The following is a 19,120-nucleotide window of genomic DNA, read 5'->3' on the forward strand; positions in this document are numbered from 1 at the left end:
GCGAGCTGCGAAATGGCGCGCACGTGCAGCAAGGTAGCGTTGGGGAAGGTATTGCCAGTGGTTCATGCGCCCCACTGCCGCCCTGTGCGGACAGGGGTGCAGGTACAGTTATTGAAAAAAACCATAAAAATTTAACAAGTAATTTGTGCCCTCTCTTAAGTAACCATAAGGAAAATGTTTATGATATGGATGATGAGCCTATTGTTATGTCTGCCATTTCCCATGCTGTACACATGTTAGAGGCTCCACCATGGCAATCACAAGTGGTACCGCCATCTCCATCAGTGATAGTACAGGAAGTTTTAACATCCACTGCACCCATAGAGGAAGTTGTTAACCCTATATGATGCAGTAATAGACTAAACCTCCAGCCAGGTAATAAGGCCAAAAGTAGCAGTGCGGTCAGTCTGCATCCCATCCGGACAATAATTGTTGCGAATGGGAATGCGGATGCGAACGGAGTAGTGCCCACAAGGGAAGTAGCAATGCATTGTCTTTGGACAAGAGTGGAGCTAAATTCCATAATGAATGATTTCCCCGATCCAAAAAAAAAATTAGCCAAATGTCAAAGATTTGTGAAGAATTTGGATAGTTCTCATGAGCCAACCAATAAAGATTGGCGAGTTGGGTTAAGGGCCTGTCTACCATGCAATACCGACGTGACAAAATTTATCACAGATTGTGTATTGGATGGAGACGTTCCCTTAACAGACAAAGTTAATCAAGGTAACATTTCCCGCATTGTAACTCAATTAGGTGTATATTTCCCAGTAGTAGTTAACTGGAGCAAAATTTTCCCCATAAAACAAAAAGAGTGAATCTGCAGAAGATTATTGTAACCGGGCTCTGCAGGCTATCACCCAGTACACTGAGTTAGAAGATATTAAAGATAGCACTCACCACAGGGGAATGATTGTCACTTTACTCATGGATGGTCTTAAAGAGAACCTAAAGACCCAGGTTCAGACTTCACAGCCTGGCTGGAGGGGAGTCACAGTAGACACCCTCATAGAATCCGCAATTGAACATGACAAGAACATCTCTAAAAAGAGAGAGACCCAGAGCGAGAAACTAATGGCTGTCAGTATTCAAGCTCTAGAAGGAATGACTGTAACATCACAGCCAGCAGACACACCTGCACCTGAACAGCTACACGTCCTCACTAATCCTACACCACCGCAAACCCAGCCCTACCCCACTTATCACACACAGCCACAATTCCCATACTATCCACAAACCCCATATCTCCCACAATATCCTCTCCCTCAATATCCTTACCCATACCCCCCACCTTTCCCTCCTGCTCAACCCACACAACAATCCTTTCATCCACCCCACCCACGAAAGTGTTTTAATTGCAACCAGCCAGGACATCTAAGTAAGAACTGTACGGCAAAGAGGGCAGGACCCCATAACCAGGGAGTACCTGGATATCCCCATGAAGGATATACACAGAGACCAGCAAATGTCCAACAGGTACCAGCTCCAATTGTGGCCGTTAATGCTTTATTGGAGAGTGGGAGCCAACGCTAGGGGTCAGGTCATACCTGTAGTCTACAGATAGTCAGGTTACTAGTCAGGTTAACGGGAAGTACTAGGGAAGAATCGGTAATGATGGTTGATGTAGCTGGTACTAATTATCCTTTTCTTGTAGACACATTGGCGACCAGGTCAGTGGTAAAATCTCCCGTTAATTTACAGGTAACCAACAAAACAGTACCAGCAATGGGCATAATGGGTAAACATTATCCTTTAACAAAATCCACAGAGGTCACTATCGGGCCATTGCATACCAGGCATTCTTTCCTCCTGGCAGCAGCAACTCCTACTAACCTACTGGGAAGGTATTTGTTATGTAAGATGGGATGTGTCATATATTGTACCCCTGATGGTGTATTTTTAGATATCCCAGAGAGAGTTGCGCACGAGGTGAGGGATATGTTGGACACTCCCCAAAGGATAATGTAACACTCTACTGGTTTAAGTGAAAATCCATCTCAGGTAGATCAAATGTTATCCCAAATTCCAGATTCACTTTGGACCAAGGATGGACAGGACACTGGATTAAAGGCAAACGTAAGCCCCATAATGGTAAATTTAAAAGGCGGTAGGCATGCTCCACAAATTCCCCAGTACCCACTAAAACAGGAGGTAGAATTAGGGGTTTATCCCATAATTGAGCGATTGTTACAACAGGGAATTTTAGTTCGTACAGCTAGTATAGCCAACAGTCCCATCTTTCCAGTAAAGAAGAGTGGTGGGAGGGGTTATAGGTTGGTACAAGACCTTAGAGGTGTTAATAAGGTGGTAGAGAGCCAATTTCCCGTAGTGCCAAACCCAGCTGTCATTCTCATGCAGATCCCACCAAATGCAACCCATTTCACTGTCATTGACCTCTGTTCTGCTTTCTTCTCTGTGCCTCTCCATCCTGACTGTCAGTACCTATTCGCTTTCACATACAGGGGTGTACAATACACATGGACACGATTTCCCCAAGGTTTCATAGACAGCCCCAGTATCTTTTCCCAGGCCTTGCACGACTGTTTACAATCTTTTCAACCTGCCAATGGGTCTGTTCTAATACAATATGTAGACGAATTATTGCTATGTTCTGATTTGTTTATGTCATGTTTAAATGATACTAAACTTTTGTTGCTTCATCTCACGCAAACAGGACACAAGGTTGCTAAGGACAAACTACAGCCGTGCCAATCCAGAGTAAAATACTTGGGACACTGCCTAACCCAGGGGCCACCATGCGCACTGGGCCACCATCGACCCGCTTGCGAGCGCATAGCGCTCGCGAGCGGGTCTGAATCAGGCCCTCAGTCTCTTCCTCAAAACCCGACCGTGTCATACACACAGAGGAATCAGAACAGGCTTTTCTTAATCTTAAGGATAGTCTGACAAAAGCACCTGCATTGGGAATACCTGATTATGAAAAACCTTTTGATTTGTATTGTACGGAAGCCGATGGTTGCGCAGCAGGTGTCCTCACACAAAAACATGGTGATGCCAGTAGGCCCGTAGCATACTACAGTGCCCAATTGGACACTGTGGCAAGATCACTCCCAACGTGTTTAAGAAGTATAGCAGCAATCGCTCTATTGGTCACTAAGAGTGAAGATGTGGTACTAGGCCATGATATGATTGTCTATACTCCCCATGCTGTATCTGCTCAATTGAACTCTGCCCAAACCAGACACGTCTCTTCGGCTAGGTTTACCAAATGGGAACTAGCTCTAATAGCCCCTGCAAACATCACTGTTAAACGATGCAGTACGTTAAACACAGCAACGTATTTACCATATGTGCAATGTGATGCACAAAGGGTGGAGGGAGATGGGTTGCTGGTGGGAAGTGAGTTCAGCGGACGTGATGCACATGATTGTATGGAATATCTGAACCAGACCTTTACTGCAAGACCTGACATACGTGACACACCTTTAGAGAATGTGGATGTGACATTTTACACGGACGGGAGTTGTCATAGACAAACAGACACAGGTGAATTATGTACAGGTTATGCTGTTGTAAATGACACAGACATCATAGAAACTGAACCCCCTGGTCCTCCTCACTCAGCCCAGGTGGCGGAGTTAGTAGCACTAAAAAGAGCGTGTGAATTGGCAGCAGGCAAATCTGCTAACATTTACACTGACTCTAGGTATGTAGGTACGCGGTTTCAGAGCTCTATGGCGTCTGAGAAATTTTATGACAGCAGCAGGCACACCAGTTGCACATTCCAGACATATAAAACAATTACTAAAAGCAATTCAACTGCCGAAAACGGTGGCAGTAATTAAGTGTAAAGCCCATACATGTGAGGATGATCCGGTGTCACTGGGCAACAACAGAGCAGACGAAGCTGCAAAATGGGCAGCAGGGTTAAAAATGAATGTATTAAATGAACAAATTATGCCTTTCCAAATAGTTGATATGCTGAAATTAATTGAGATGCAAAATTTGTGTTCCATCCAGGAAAAGTCAGTCTGGAAGTCCAAGGGATGTGGGCAAGAGTCCTTACTCATCTGGGAAAACAAGGTATGTGCAAATTGGTGAGAGCATACTGGTGCGCACCGGGTTTCTCTTCACAAGCAGAAAAGAGAGCAATATCCTGTCTGACCTGCTTGAGGAAGAACATTGGGAAAATGATCCCTACCGAACCATCCCACATTCCACTGACTGACGGACCTTTCCAGGTAATACAAATTGATTTCATCCAATTACCACCCTGCAGGAATCTCAAGTATGTATTAGTGTGCACTGACGTGTTTTCCAATTGGGTTGAGACATACCCAACGGCCACTAATACTGCTGCGTTTACTGCCAAGAAAATTGTACAGGAGTTTATATGCAGATACAGTATCCCTAAAATTATTGAGAGTGATAGGGGTACTCATTTCACAGGTGATGTTTTTCAAAATATGTGTAAACTGATGGGTATTAATAGTCAACTTCACACCCCCTACTGACCACAAGCCAGTGCCAAGGTAGAGAGGATGAATGGGACTATTAAAAATAAGTTAAGTAAAATCATGGCAGAGACTGGACTAGGATGGCCAGAAGCATTACCGTTGGTCCTACATAGCATAAGTACCACTCCTAGACTCCTAGACCCCCTCTAAATCTGTCCCCCTTTGAAATACTGTTTGGTAGACAACCTCATTTGATTATAAGTCCACAGGAAGACTTGAAGGGTAACAATGAGGTAACTGTTGTCAATGAGTAAACAGTTAAAACAGCAGAAACTGAAATTGTTGTCACATGATATGCCCGAAACTAACTGTCATGATGTTGAATCTGGAGAATATGTTATGATCAGAAATTTCTTGCATTCAGGTTGTTTGACTGATCGTTGGGAGGGTCCATATCAGGTGTTGCTGATGAGTACCACATCTTTGAAGGTGGCTGAGAGAGATACCTGGGTCCATTCCACTCACTGCAAAAAGGTCAACCAACCGGTGGAGAAAGAAGGCGGAGACAAGGCTGATAATGTGGACCTGTCGATCGCGAGCTTGTTCCGGGAGGATTAAAAGGTTGTAGTGAGATACCTGAGCTAAAGAAATTTGCAGGTCCTTGCTGTGGCGATGGACTAGTCTGCTGTGTTCATTTTCATATTCTCTTCCAGAGTTTTCATCACCTGGTTGGTCCGGGGATTTCTGGTTTCTGTGATGGGGGACCGATAGAGGAGATGGGAGCTGATGGCAGTGCTGATGGAGTGGAGTCAAGAGGGGGAGTGCTATGCCAATCAGGGGAGTGTCTGATCAATCTTAGTACTGTTATTGTTAAGAGAGCTGCTATTCCGGATACTCGTGGACGGTGTGGAGGTTTATCGTCTGAAGATTCCTGTATTTGTGAACTTTGTGGGTCCCTAGTTGATGAGAAATATATCCAATGGTGCCAGCCTAAATATAACCCGTACTGGGGTGGGTATCCTTTAGAGGATTTAGAGGATTATCATAGCATGGTAGGCAAAGTTTTAAATCAGACTGATTGTTGGGTGCCACAGGGACAGCATAATGTAGGTATAATGTATGTGCCATTTCCGCTGAATATTATGGAAATTTTAGAAGTGCAAAAAGAAAAAACATTGGATGGAAAATTCCTCTCATCCAAACCGCCTCATTTCAAACTCCATCAATTTCAAGTAGATAGATCACTTTTGTGCTTAAACATAACCAACCCTAATAAACCAGGGAGTTGGGAAGTGACGGGGAATAACCAGACGATGACCTTCTCACTGAGAGCTGATAATGAGCCTATGAATTATGATCTGCTACGCTCAATTAGATCTAATGGGAAACACTTTAGGTATCAGTATACACTAAGTTCCACCAAAGAAACGATTGGTAAGGTACCAGATGATATTGTGCTAAGATAATACAACCAGAAACTTGCATGTACCAGATGGTAGAACCTGAGATAGGATTATTTGCAAGGGAAATGTGTTTAATGATAATGATGCATACTATTCCTTATGCTCTCCCCGATGATGTATATTTTATATGTGGAAGAAAAGCGTATAAGTGGCTCTCCCCGAGTTCCGAAGGTTTGTGTTACCTGGGAAGAGTAGTCCCAGAGGTTATGACCCTCACACATGTTGAAATGCTTGGTATTCATAAAAACACACCATCACCATATCTTCACATGCAGTATGAACACAGAGCCAAAAGAAATATGATACCAGGTGATCTGCATAAAGCCACACAGTTAATTAGTGAGACAACTGGCTTTCAAGTTTTAGTAGCATTGGATCCCACCAGGATCGCTCGGGGTACATTAAATGTTAGATATATCCAAGATCTTGCTAAATTGATAGATAATATCACCGAGATGTATGATTACACATTCAGGTATACAGGTAGGGAGTTGCAAGTGTACAAGAAAGAACTGGTGCAACACAGACTAGTGTTAAATTATTTAACAGCTGTCACTGGAGGGTACTGTGTAACTTTGGCCACCCAATTTGGAGTGAAGTGTTGCACCTATGTCACCAATGATACCAGCGACCCCAGGGAGGTGATAGACCGGAAGATGGATGAAATTCTGCAGCTAAAATGGGAATTTCGAAAGAACCATAATGCTTCAGTGGCTGAAATAGAGGAGAAGGTAGAGGAATGGATTTCATGGTTGAACTCAGTGAAATGGTTCTCAGGTCTAGGGGAATGGGTCCAGGAAATGATCGCAAGCATAGGTAAACTCCTGATCCTTATACTGGTTGTCATCATAGTAATTGGCATATGTGTCAGGTGTGTTCCTACTGTGTTGAAGTGTGGAAAATGTACAAATAAGGTAAACCGGAAGAATGAAATTATGATGGTGGTCAGTAGTGACAATATGAATACTGAGGTAAATGTAGAACTGCATTACAACCCTGAACTAGGAAATACCATCGTATAATATATTATATTTAGACATGCACAAAATATATTATTAAAATTTTATTTTAAAACACCTCAAATAATGAAAGTCACTATTCCCCCTCAAGACTTCCTTTATAGGATTGGTGCATCCCCACATCTCTCCCATGATCTTCCAAGATCCGCAGTGTGCGTATAATGGTAGTTTTATGTCCCCTCCTAGAGACCCATTATTCATGGATTAAGAACCACCTTGTGCCATCCCATAATAACATTAAATAATATGTCAAAATGTAAGCCTAAAAATTAAATGTAAGATCAGTGTATGATAGCATGTTGTTTGCTATCAAAGGGTGGAATGTCGAAGCCGGATAATTAGCTGAGACAAGATCGGTTTAAAATGAGATCTGCACGACACCATTTTGCGAATGGCCGCCCAGCACCATTTTAGCTAAACTCACACCTAAGTACATATGGCGATGCTATTATTAGCATCTTGCGATCGCATATCTCATCAAACCCCATATACACATTAACTATGCATGGTTGCGCTGTTAACACAATACACATTACCGAATGCGAATGCTGTTTATTAGCTTCATGCGTACGCATCTGCATCGAGTTAAAAGTCCTCACTACATAAATACAGAAGCGCCCTTTCCCAAACCCCTAATACCCACACACTGCATACTTACATAAAAGGTTCCATAGTTTCAAAGGGTAATATTCAAGGTTTATTCATTTATTACTAATGTTGTGAAATAAAGACTATTTGGTATCTAAGGCTTAGTACATGATAAGCGGACCATGGGCCTGATTCAGAGCCGGACGCTCTGAACGAGCGCCCGCTCTGAATCAGGGCATTTGTTTTTGTTTTTTTTTGTGCGGCCTCTTGGACGCTCGCATAGCTGTGGGTTACCACCCACAGCTTATGCGAGCATCCATGATGATGGTTGCGATGGTCAAGACCATCGCGACCATCGGGCTTGCGACGAGACCCTTGCGGTAGGGTCTCATCTGCCGCAAACCCAGGAGTGCTTTTGGCTCTCCCTCAAAAAATACAGTGATGGGGTGTCGCGCATGTGCTGATCGGCTGCCACTAACCCCCCCCCCTAATATGACCCCCGTTAATTTCACTTACCTCTGGTCAGGTCATCAGTGCTCTGGTGATGATCTCCGTGGCTCTGGTCAGCTGGTGTCCCATGCTGCACTGTTACCTGGTCAGCTGTGCAGCAGCTGTCCAGGTCACCATGCAGCATGGGAAACCAGCTGACCGGAGCCACAGAGGACAGCACCGGAGCACCGCTCTCTGGTCCCTGGATGCAGGTAAGTGGTGTTTTTAAAAAAAAAAAAAAAAAAGCAGTGATCAGCTTGTGGTCCACACAACTGATCACTGGAGCCCTGCTCTGATCTGCCTGTATTGTATAATTGTAATGGGAAATGTGATCTGGCCAAAGTTACTAAAAATAAATTGTGAAAAAATACCAGGGGAAGCCCTGTGATATCCAGGGTCTCCCCCAAGTTACCGGACTCCTGCTCTGCTCTGACGGGGAGAGCAGAGCCCGGAGCCGGCCCAGTGATCAGCTGTGTGGTCTAAACAAACCACATACTGATTCACTGTAAAAAAAAAAAAAAAGTAAAAAAACCCCAAACTTACCTGACTCCAGTGATGGTCCTCTCTCTAGTCAGCTGGTCTCCCATGCTGCAATGCGGCCCGGTTGTCACCTGACAGGGTCCCAGTGCAGTATGGGATGTCAGCTGACCAGAGGACATGGAGGACATCACCGGAGCCCGTATCATGCAGGTAAGTGTAATTAAGGGAGAGGGGGGGCGAGGCTCACTGCCGCCTATATCAGAGGGACCTTCTGGTCCCTCTACACCCACGGTTCACCCTCCTGTGTTTCCCGATCACTGCTGGCCACTGCTGAACGGCACCGTCGGCACCCCCCTCCCTCTGGTAGCCGCCGCTCTGCTCTGTGTCCGGGCCGCCAGCAGGACACCCTCCCGCTGCGGCTCCGGCAGCGATCACATAGTGATCACTGAATGTGTAGAGACAGCAGCGGTGACTCTGGTAGCCGCAGCTGTTCTAGGTATCCGGGCCACTCCCTCCGGCCTCAGCTGCTTCTCCTCCCCCATGATGTATCTATATATATATATATATATATATATATATATATAGACAGTCCCAAATGTGAACAAAAATGGAACCAGAACCAGCACACCGCAATATTGACCGTTAAAGGGTGCTGTAACCCCCAAAGTACACTCCAATCCAAACCAATAAAAAAAAATATTTTCTGTGTTTGTGAATTGTGTGCGCAGTAGCCGCACGTTCATCAACAAAGTAGTGCCAAGCGTGCGCCTGTGTCATAAGTAAAGGGCCGGCTAACTTGACCGTTAAAGGGTGCTGTAACCCCCAAAGTACACTCTAAACCAAATAAAAAAATATTTTCTGTGTTTGTGAATTGTGTGCGCAGTAGCCGCACGTGCATCAACAAAGTAGTGCCAAGCGTGCGCCTGTGTCATAAGTAAAGGGCCGGCTGGCTTGACCGTTAAAGGGTGCTGTAACCCCCAAAGTACACTCCAGTCCAAACCAAATAAAAAAATATTTTCTGTGTTTGCGAATTGTGTGCGCAGTAGCCGCATGTGCATCAACAAAGTAGTGCCAAGCGTGCGCCTGTGTCATAAGTAAAGGACCGGCTGGCTTGACCGTTAAAGGGTGCTGTAACCCCCAAAGTACACTCCAAACCAAATAACAAAATATTTTTTCTGTGTTTGTGAATTGTGTGCGCAGTAGCCGCACGTGCATCAACAAAGTAGTGCCAAGCGTGCGCCTGTGTCATAAGTAAAGGGCCGGCTGGCTTGACCGTTAAAGGGTGCAGTAACCCCCAAAGTACACTCCAAACCAAATAAAAAAATATTTTCTGTGCTTGTGAATTGTGTGCGCAGTAACCGCACGTGCATCAACAAAGTAGTGCCAAGCGTGCGCCTGTGTAATAAGTAAAGGGCCGGCTGGCTTGACCGTTAAAGGGTGCTGTAACCCCCAAAGTACACTCCAAACCAAATAACAAAATATTTTTTCTGTGTTTGTGAATTGTGTGCGCAGTAGCCGCACGTGCATCAACAAAGTAGTGCCAAGCGTGCGCCTGTGTCATAAGTAAAGGGCCGGCTGGCTTGACCGTTAAAGGGTGCTGTAACTCCCAAAGTACACTCCAAACCAAATAACAAAATATTTTTTCTGTTTGTGAATTGTGCGCGCAGTAGCCGCACATGCATCAACAAAGTAGTGCCAAGCGTGCGCCTGTGTCATAAGTAAAGGGCCGGCTGGCTTGACTGTTAAAGGGTGCTGTAACCCCCAAAGTACACTCCAAACCAAATAAAAAAATATTTTCTGTGTTTGTGAATTGTGTGCGCAGTAGCCGCACGTGCATCAACAAAGTAGTGCCAAGCATGCGCCTGTGTCATAAGTAAAGGGCCGGCTGGCTTGACCGTTAAAGGGTGCTGTAATCCCCAAAGTACACTCCAAACCAAATAAAAAATTATTTTCTGTGTTTGTGAATTGTGTGCGCAGTAGCCGCACGTGCATCAACAAAGTAGTGCCAAGCGTGCGCCTGTGTCATAAGTAAAGGGCCGGCTGGCTTGACCGTTAAAGGGTGCTGTAACCCCCAAAGTACACTCCAGTCCAAACCAAAAAATATATATTTTCTGTGTTTGTGAATTGTGTGCACTGTGGCTGCACGTGCATCAACAAAGGAGCAGCGCCAAGCGTGCGCCTGTGTCCCATAAGTAAAGAGCCGGCTGGCTCATTTCTTAAAGGGTGGTGTAACCCACAAAGTGCACTACTCTCCAGCAAAAATAAAAAAATATTTTCTGTGTTTGTGTGCGCTTTAGCCGCACGTATATATCAATATAACATAAATGGAGGACCAAACTTTCTCCGATAAAAATAAAATAGGGAAAGATCAAGAACCACTTCCTCCTAGTGCTGTTGCTGCTGCTGGGAGTTGTTCATCATCCCAGAGAGGAAGTAGGAACACCACCACTTTTACTAAACAATTGACCCTCCAACAGTCCCTAGCGATGAGGATGAAGTACGACAGCAGTCATCCAGAAGCAAAACGTATAACTGAGGCCTTGACTGCTATGTTGGTGTTAGACGTGGGTCCGGTATCCGCCATTAGTGCAGTGGGATTTAGACAATTGAAGGAGGTAGTGTGTCCCCGGTTCCAAATCCCGTCTAGATTCCACCTGCATCTTCAAAGCAGCAGCGACAAGCGTGCGTCTGTCTGTTAAAGGGTGGTGTAACCCTCGAAGTGCGCTCCACAAGCAATAAAAAAATTCTTCTTTTTTTTTCTGTCTTTGTGAAATGTGTGGGCTGTAGCTGCACCTGCATCCTTAAAGCAGCAGCGACAAGCGTGCGTCTGTCTGTTAAAGGGTGGTGTAACCCTCAAAGTGCGCTCCACAAACAATAAAAATATTCTTTTTTTTTCTGTCTTTGTGAATTGTGTGGGCTGTAGCCGCACCTGCATCCTCAAAGCAGCAGCGACAAGCGTGCGTCTGTCTGTTAAAGGGTGGTGTAACCCTCAAAGTGCGCTCCACAAACTATAAAAATATTCTTTTTTTTTCTGTCTTTGTGAATTGTGTGGGCTGTAGCCGCACCTGCATCCTTAAAGCAGCAGCGACAAGCGTGCATCTGTCTGTTAAAGGGTGGTGTAACCCTCAAAGTGCGCTCCACAAACAATAAAAATATTCTTCTTTTTTTTTTCTGTCTTTGTGAATTGTGTGGGCTGTAGCCGCACTTGCATCCTCAAAGCAGCAGCGACAAGCGTGCGTCTGTCTGTTAAAGGGTGGTGTAACCCTCAAAGTGCTCCAAAAAATAAAAAATATTTTTTTTATGTGTTTGTGACTTGTGTGCGATGTAGCCGCACATGCAGCAACACAGTAGCAGTGCCAAGCGTGCGCCTGTGTCATAAGTCAAGGGCCGGTTTGGACATCTGGTCCGGACTGAAGGACGTGCCAACAATTTCTGACAAGTCTACTGTCACTGCATATGATACTGTCCTCAAAGCACAGCGACAAGCGTGCGTCTGTCTGTTAAAGGGTGGTGTAACCCTCAAAGTGCGCTCCACAAACAATTAAAAAATTCTTATTTTTTTTTCTGTCTTTGTGAAATGTGTGGGCTGTAGCCGCACCTGCATCCTTAAAGCAGCAGCGACAAGCGTGCGTCTGTCTGTTAAAGGGTGGTGTAACCCTTAAAGTGCGCTCCACAAACAATAAAAATATTCTTTTTTTTTCTGTCTTTGTGAATTGTGTGGGCTGTAGCCGCACTTGCACCCTCAAAGCAGCAGCGACAAGCGTGCGTCTGCCTGTTAAAGGGTGGTGTAACCCTCCAAGTGTGCTCCACAAACAATAAAAATATTCCTATTTTTTTTCTGTCTTTGTGAAATGTGTGGGCTGTAGCCGCACCTGCATCCTTAAAGCAGCAGCGACAACCGTGCTTCTGTCTGTTAAAGGGTGGTGTAACCCTCAAAGTGCGCTTCACAAACAATTAAAAAATTCTTATTTTTTTTCTGTCTTTGTGAAATGTGTGGGCTGTAGCCGCACCTGCATCCTTAAAGCAGCAGCGACAAGCGTGCCTCTGTCTGTTAAAGGGTGGTGTAACCCTCAAAGTGCGCTCCACAAACAATTAAAAAATTCTTATTTTTTTTTCTGTCTTTGTGAAATGTGTGGGCTGTAGCCGCACCTGCATCCTTAAAGCAGCAGCGACAAGCGTGCATCAGTCTGTTAAAGGGTGGTGTAACCCTCAAAGTGCGCTCCACAAACAATAAAAAAATTATTATTTTTTTTCTGTCTTTGTGAAATGTGTGGGCTGTAGCCGCACCTGCATCCTTAAAGCAGCAGCGACAAGCGTGCGTCTGTCTGTTAAAGGGTGGTGACACCCTCAAAGTGCGCTCCACAAACAATAAAAATATTCTTCTTTTTTTTTCTGTCTTTGTGAAATGTGTGGGCTGTAGCCGCACCTGCATCCTTAAAGCAGCAGCGACAAGCGTGCGTCTGTCTGTTAAAGGATTACATCGGTGACAGCATCCAAGTAGGCATGTCAGACAGTCCGTACCTGTACTGGCAGGCAAAAGAAGCAATTTGGAGGTCCCTGTACAAACTGGCTCTATTTTACCTTAGTTGCCCCCCCTCCAGTGTGTACTCTGAAAGAGTGTTTAGTGCAGCCGGGAACCTTGTCAGCAAAAGGCGTAGGAGGTTGCTTCCACAAAATGTGGAGAAGATGATGTTCATAAAATGAATTATCAACTCTTCCAGGGAGACCAGCCTCCATAACGTACAGAGGGACCTGTGGTTGTGGATTCCAGCGGGGACGAATTAATACTCTGAGGATGAGGATGTACACAACACTGAAGAGGGTGAGGAATCGGAGGATGAGGACGACATCTTGCTTCCGTAGAGCCAGTTTGTGCAGGGACAGATTAATTGCCAGCTTGTTTTGTGGGGGCCCAAACGAACCAATCATTTCAGCCACAGTCGTGTGGCAGACCCTGGCGCTGAAATGTTTTGTTTGTTAAAGTGTGCATGTCCTGTTTATACAACATAAGGGTGGGTGGGAGGACAATTCCATCTTGCACCTCTTTTTTTTCTTTGCATTATGTACTGTTTCAAACTGCCATCGAGGTAGCTGGATGACTATGCTAAGCGACACGAGTGGGCGGCACAAAGACGTGACCCATCCAGGCGTGAAACTGCAGTGGCAGACAGGATGGCATTGAAAAACTAGGCCCCAAACTGTACATAATGCAAAGAAAAAAAAGAGGTGCAAGATGGAATTGTCCTTGGGCCCTCCCACCCACCCTTATGTTGTATAAACAGGACATGCACACTTTAACAAACCAATCATTTCAGCGCCAGGGTCTGCCACACAACTGTGGCTGAAATGATTGGTTCGTTTGGGCCCCCACAAAACAAGCTGGCAATTTATCTGTCCCTGCACAAACTGGCTCTACGGAGGCAAGATGTCATCCTCATCCTCCTCATCCACCGATTCCTCACCCTCTTCAGTGTGTACATCCTCATCCTCACAGAGTATTAATTCGTCCCTGCTGGAACCACAGGTCCCTCTGTACGTTCTGGAGGCTGGTCTCCCTGGAAGAGTTGATAATTCATTTTATGAACATCATCTTCTCCACATTTTGTGGAAGCAACCTCCTACGCCTTTCGCTGACAAGGTTCCCGGCTGCACTAAACACTCTTTCGGAGTACACACTGGAGGGGGGGGCAACTCAGGTAAAATAGAGCCAGTTTGTACAGGGACCTCCAAATTGCTTCTTTTTCCTGCCAGTACAGGTACGGACTGTCTGACATGCCTACTTGGATGCTGTCACCGATGTAATTCTTTAACAGACAGACGCACGCTTGTCGCTGCTGCTTTGAGGATTCAAGTGCGGCTACAGCCCACACAATTCACAAAGACAGAAAAAAAAAAAGAATATTTGTATTGTTTGTGGAGCACACTTTGAGGGTTACACCACCCTTTAACAGACAGACGCACGCTTGTCGCTGCTGCTTTGAGGATGCAAGTGCGGCTACAGCCCACACATTTCACAAAGACCGAAAAAAAAAGAACAATATTTTACTTGTTTGTGTAGCACACTTTGAGGGTGTCACCACCCTTTAACAGACAGACGCACGCTTGTCGCTGCTGCTTTAAGGATGCAGGTGCGGCTACAGCACACACATTTCACAAAGACCGAAAAAAAAAGAACAATATTTTAATTGTTTGTGTAGCACACTTTGAGGGTGTCACCACCCTTTAACAGACAGACGCACGCTTGTCGCTGCTGCTTTAAGGATGCAGGTGTGGCTACAGCCCACACAATTCACAAAGACAGAAAAAAGAAGAATATTTTTATTGTTTGTGTAGCACACTTTGAGGGTGTCACCACCCTTTAACAGACAGACGCACGCTTGTCGCTGCTGCTTTGAGGATGCAAGTGCGGCTACATTGCACACAAGTCACAAACACATTAAAAAAATAGTTTTTTATTTTTTGGAGCACTTTGAGAGTTACACCACCCTTTAACAGACAGACGCACGCTTGTCGCTGCTGCTTTAAGGATGCAGGTGCGGCTACAGCCCACACATTTCACAAAGACCGAAAAAAAAAGAACAATATTTTAATTGTTTGTGTAGCACACTGTGAGGGTGTCACCACCCTTTAACAGACAGACGCATGCTTGTCGCTGCTGCTTTAAGGATGCAGGTGCGGCTACAGCCCACACAATTCACAAAGACAGAGAAAAGAACAATATTTTAATTGTTTGTGTAGCACACTTTGAGGGTGTCACCACCCTTTAACAGACAGACGCACGCTTGTCGCTGCTGCTTTAAGGATGCAGGTGCGGCTACAGCCCACACAATTCACAAAGACAGAAAAAAGAAGAAGAATATTTTTATTGTTTGTGTAGCACACTTTGAGGGTGTCACCACCCTTTAACAGACAGACGCACACTTGTCGCTGCTGCTTTGAGGATGCAAGTGCGGCTACATCGCACACAAGTCACAAACACATTAAAAAAATAGTTTTTTATTTTTTGGAGCACTTTGAGAGTTACACCACCCTTTAACAGACAGACGCACGCTTGTCACTGCTGCTTTAAGGATGCAGGTGCGGCTACAGCCCACACATTTCACAAAGACCGAAAAAAAAAGAACAATATTTTAATTGTTTGTGTAGCACACTATGAGGGTGTCACCACCCTTTAACAGACAGACGCACGCTTGTCGCTGCTGCTTTAAGGATGCAGGTGCGGCTACAGCCCACACAATTCACAAAGACAGAAAAAAAAAGAACAATATTTTAATTGTTTGTGTAGCACACTTTGAGGGTGTCACCACCCTTTAACAGACAGACGCACGCTTGTCGCTGCTGCTTTGAGGATGCAGGTGGAATCTAGACGGGATTTGGAACCGAGGACACACTACCTCCATCAATTGTCTAAATCCCACTGCACTAATGTCGGATACCGGACGCACGTCTAACACCAACATAGCAGTCAAGGCCTCAGTTATACGTTTTGCTTCAGGATGACTGCTGTCGTACTTCATCCTCATCGCTAGGGACTGTTGGAGGGTCAATTGTTTAGTAAAAGTAGTGATGTTCCTACTTCCTCTCTGGGATGATGAACAACTCCCAGCAGCAGCAACAGCACTAGGAGGAAGTGGTTCTTGATCTTTCCCTATTTTATTTTTATCGGAGAAAGTTTGGTCCTCCATTTATGTTATATTGATATATATACGTGCGGCTAAAGCGCACACAAACACAGAAAATATTTTTTTATTTTTGCTGGAGAGTAGTGCACTTTGTGGGTTACACCACCCTTTAAGAAATGAGCCAGCCGGCTCTTTACTTATGGGACACAGGCGCACGCTTGGCGCTGCTCCTTTGTTGATGCACGTGCAGCCACAGTGCACACAAGTCACAAACACAGAAAATATTTTTTTTTTTGGTTTGGAGTGTACTTTGGGGGTTACAGAACCCTTTAACGGTCAAGCCAGCCGGCCCTTTACTTATGACACAGGCGCACGCTTGGCACTACTTTGTTGATGCACGTGCGGCTACTGCGCACACAATTCACAAACACAGAAAATAATTTTTTTTTTGGTTTGGACTGGAGTGTACTTTCAGGGGTTACAGCACCCTTTAACGGTCAAGCCAGCCGGCCCTTTACTTATGACACAGGCGCACGCTTGGCACTACTTTGTTGATGCACGTGCGGCTACTGCGCACACAATTCACAAACACAGAAAATAATTTTTTTTTTGGTTTGGACTGGAGTGTACTTTGGGGGTTACAGCACCCTTTAACGGTCAAGCCAGCCGGCCCTTTACTTATGACACAGGCGCACGCTTGGCACTACTTTGTTGATGCACGTGCGGCTACTGCGCAAACAATTCACAAACACAGAAAATAATTTTTTTTTTGGTTTGGACTGGACTGTACTTTTGGGGGTTACAGCACCCTTTAACGGTCAAGCCAGCCGGCCCTTTACTTATGACACAGGCGCACACTTGGCACTACATTGTTGATGCACGTGCGGCTACTGCGCACACAATTCACAAACACAGAAAACAATTTTTTTTTTGGTTTGGACTGGAGTGTACTTTGGGGGTTACAGCACCCTTTAACGGTCAAGCCAGCCGGCCCTTTACTTATGACACAGGCGCACGCTTGGCACTACTTTGTTGATGCACGTGCGGCTACTGCGCACACAATTCACAAACACAGAAAATAATTTTTTTTTTGGTTTGGACTGGAGTGTACTTTCGGGGGTTACAGCACCCTTTAACGGTCAAGCCAGCCGGCCCTTTACTTATGACACAGGCGCACGCTTGGCACTACTTTGTTGATGCACGTGCGGCTACTGCGCACACAATTCACAAACACAGAAAATAATTTTTTTTTTGGTTTGGACTGGAGTGTACTTTGGGGGTTACAGCACCCTTTAACGGTCAAGTTAGCCGGCCCTTTACTTATGACACAGGCGCACGCTTGGCACTACTTTGTTGATGCACATGCGGCTACTGCGCACACAATTCACAAACACAGAAAATAATTTTTTTTTTGGTTTGGACTGGAGTGTACTTTGGGGGTTACAGCACCCTTTAACGGTCAAGCCAGCCGGCCCTTTACTTATGACACAGGCGCACGCTTGGCACTACTTTGTTGATGCACGTGCGGCTACTGCGCACACAATTCACAAACACAGAAAATAATTTTTTTTTTGGTTTGGACTGGAGTGTACTTTCGGGGGTTACAGCACCCTTAACGGTCAAGCCAGCCGGCCCTTTACTTATGACACAGGCGCACGCTTGGCACTACTTTGTTGATGCACGTGCGGCTACTGCGCACACAATTCACAAACACAGAAAATAATTTTTTTTTGGTTTGGACTGGAGTGTACTTTCGGGGGTTACAGCACCCTTAACGGTCAAGCCAGCCGGCCCTTTACTTATGACACAGGCGCACGCTTGGCACTACTTTGTTGATGCACGTGCGGCTACTGCGCACACAATTCACAAATACAGAAAATAATTTTTTTTTTGGTTTGGACTGGAGTGTACTTTGGGGGTTACAGCACCCTTTAACGGTCAAGCCAGCCGGCCCTTTACTTATGACACAGGCGCACGCTTGGCACTACTTTTTTGATGCACATGCGGCTACTGCGCACACAATTCACAAACACAGAAAATAATTTTTTTTTTGGTTTGGACTGGAGTGTACTTTCGGGGGTTACAGCACCCTTAACGGTCAAGCCAGCCGGCCCTTTACTTATGACACAGGCGCACGCTTGGCACTACTTTGTTGATGCACGTGCGGCTACTGCGCACACAATTCACAAACACAGAAAATAATTTTTTTTTGGGTTTGGACTGGAGTGTACTTTCGGGGGTTACAGCACCCTTAACGGTCAAGCCAGCCGGCCCTTTACTTATGACACAGGCGCACGCTTGGCACTACTTTGTTGATGCACGTGCGGCTACTGCGCACACAATTCACAAACACAGAAAATATATTATTTTTTTAGCACTTGGGGGGAGCACCCCTGATGGACAGAGCACCCCCTGGACAACACTACAGCACCCCTTTAGGACTGGGACACTGCACAGGACTTTGGAGTGGACACAGCCCCTATGGAGAACTGACTGCACAACACAGTCCAGCCAGCCCCTATGGACTTTGAAGTAGTGGACACAGCCCCTATTAACAACAGCAGCACAGCACAACACAGCCAGCCCCTATGGACTTTGAAGTAGTGGACAACAGCAGCACTACACTACACTACACTACACAGCCCTAACTCCCACCCTCCCTCTTCACTGTCCACAGCCGAGTGAGAAAATGGCGCCGACGCGGGTACCTTATATAGGATCCAAAACCCGCGAGACTCGGAAGGCGGGATGATGACGTTTTGCCTCGATTTCAGATCCGAGTCAGGCGGGAAAAGTCTAGCCTGATTCGGATCGGACTCGGATCGGGGGGGCTCGGGGGGGTTCGGATTTCAGAAATCCGAACCCGCTCACCCCTAGTTTTAATTCACGTACACTATTTTATTTAAAATATTTTAAACATTTTTTTGCTGTGTTATATGAGCTAATAAAAGTTATGTTTTATATTTACTATGGGTTACTATAAGATATGTTTGTGATTAGAATTAGTCCATGAGTGCCCCATAATAGTCCTCTTACTTTAC

This window comes from Taudactylus pleione, unplaced genomic scaffold (genome assembly GCF_031769625.1).
Source record: "Taudactylus pleione unplaced genomic scaffold, aTauple2 ptg000212l, whole genome shotgun sequence".
NCBI classification, from domain to species: domain Eukaryota; kingdom Metazoa; phylum Chordata; class Amphibia; order Anura; family Myobatrachidae; genus Taudactylus; species Taudactylus pleione.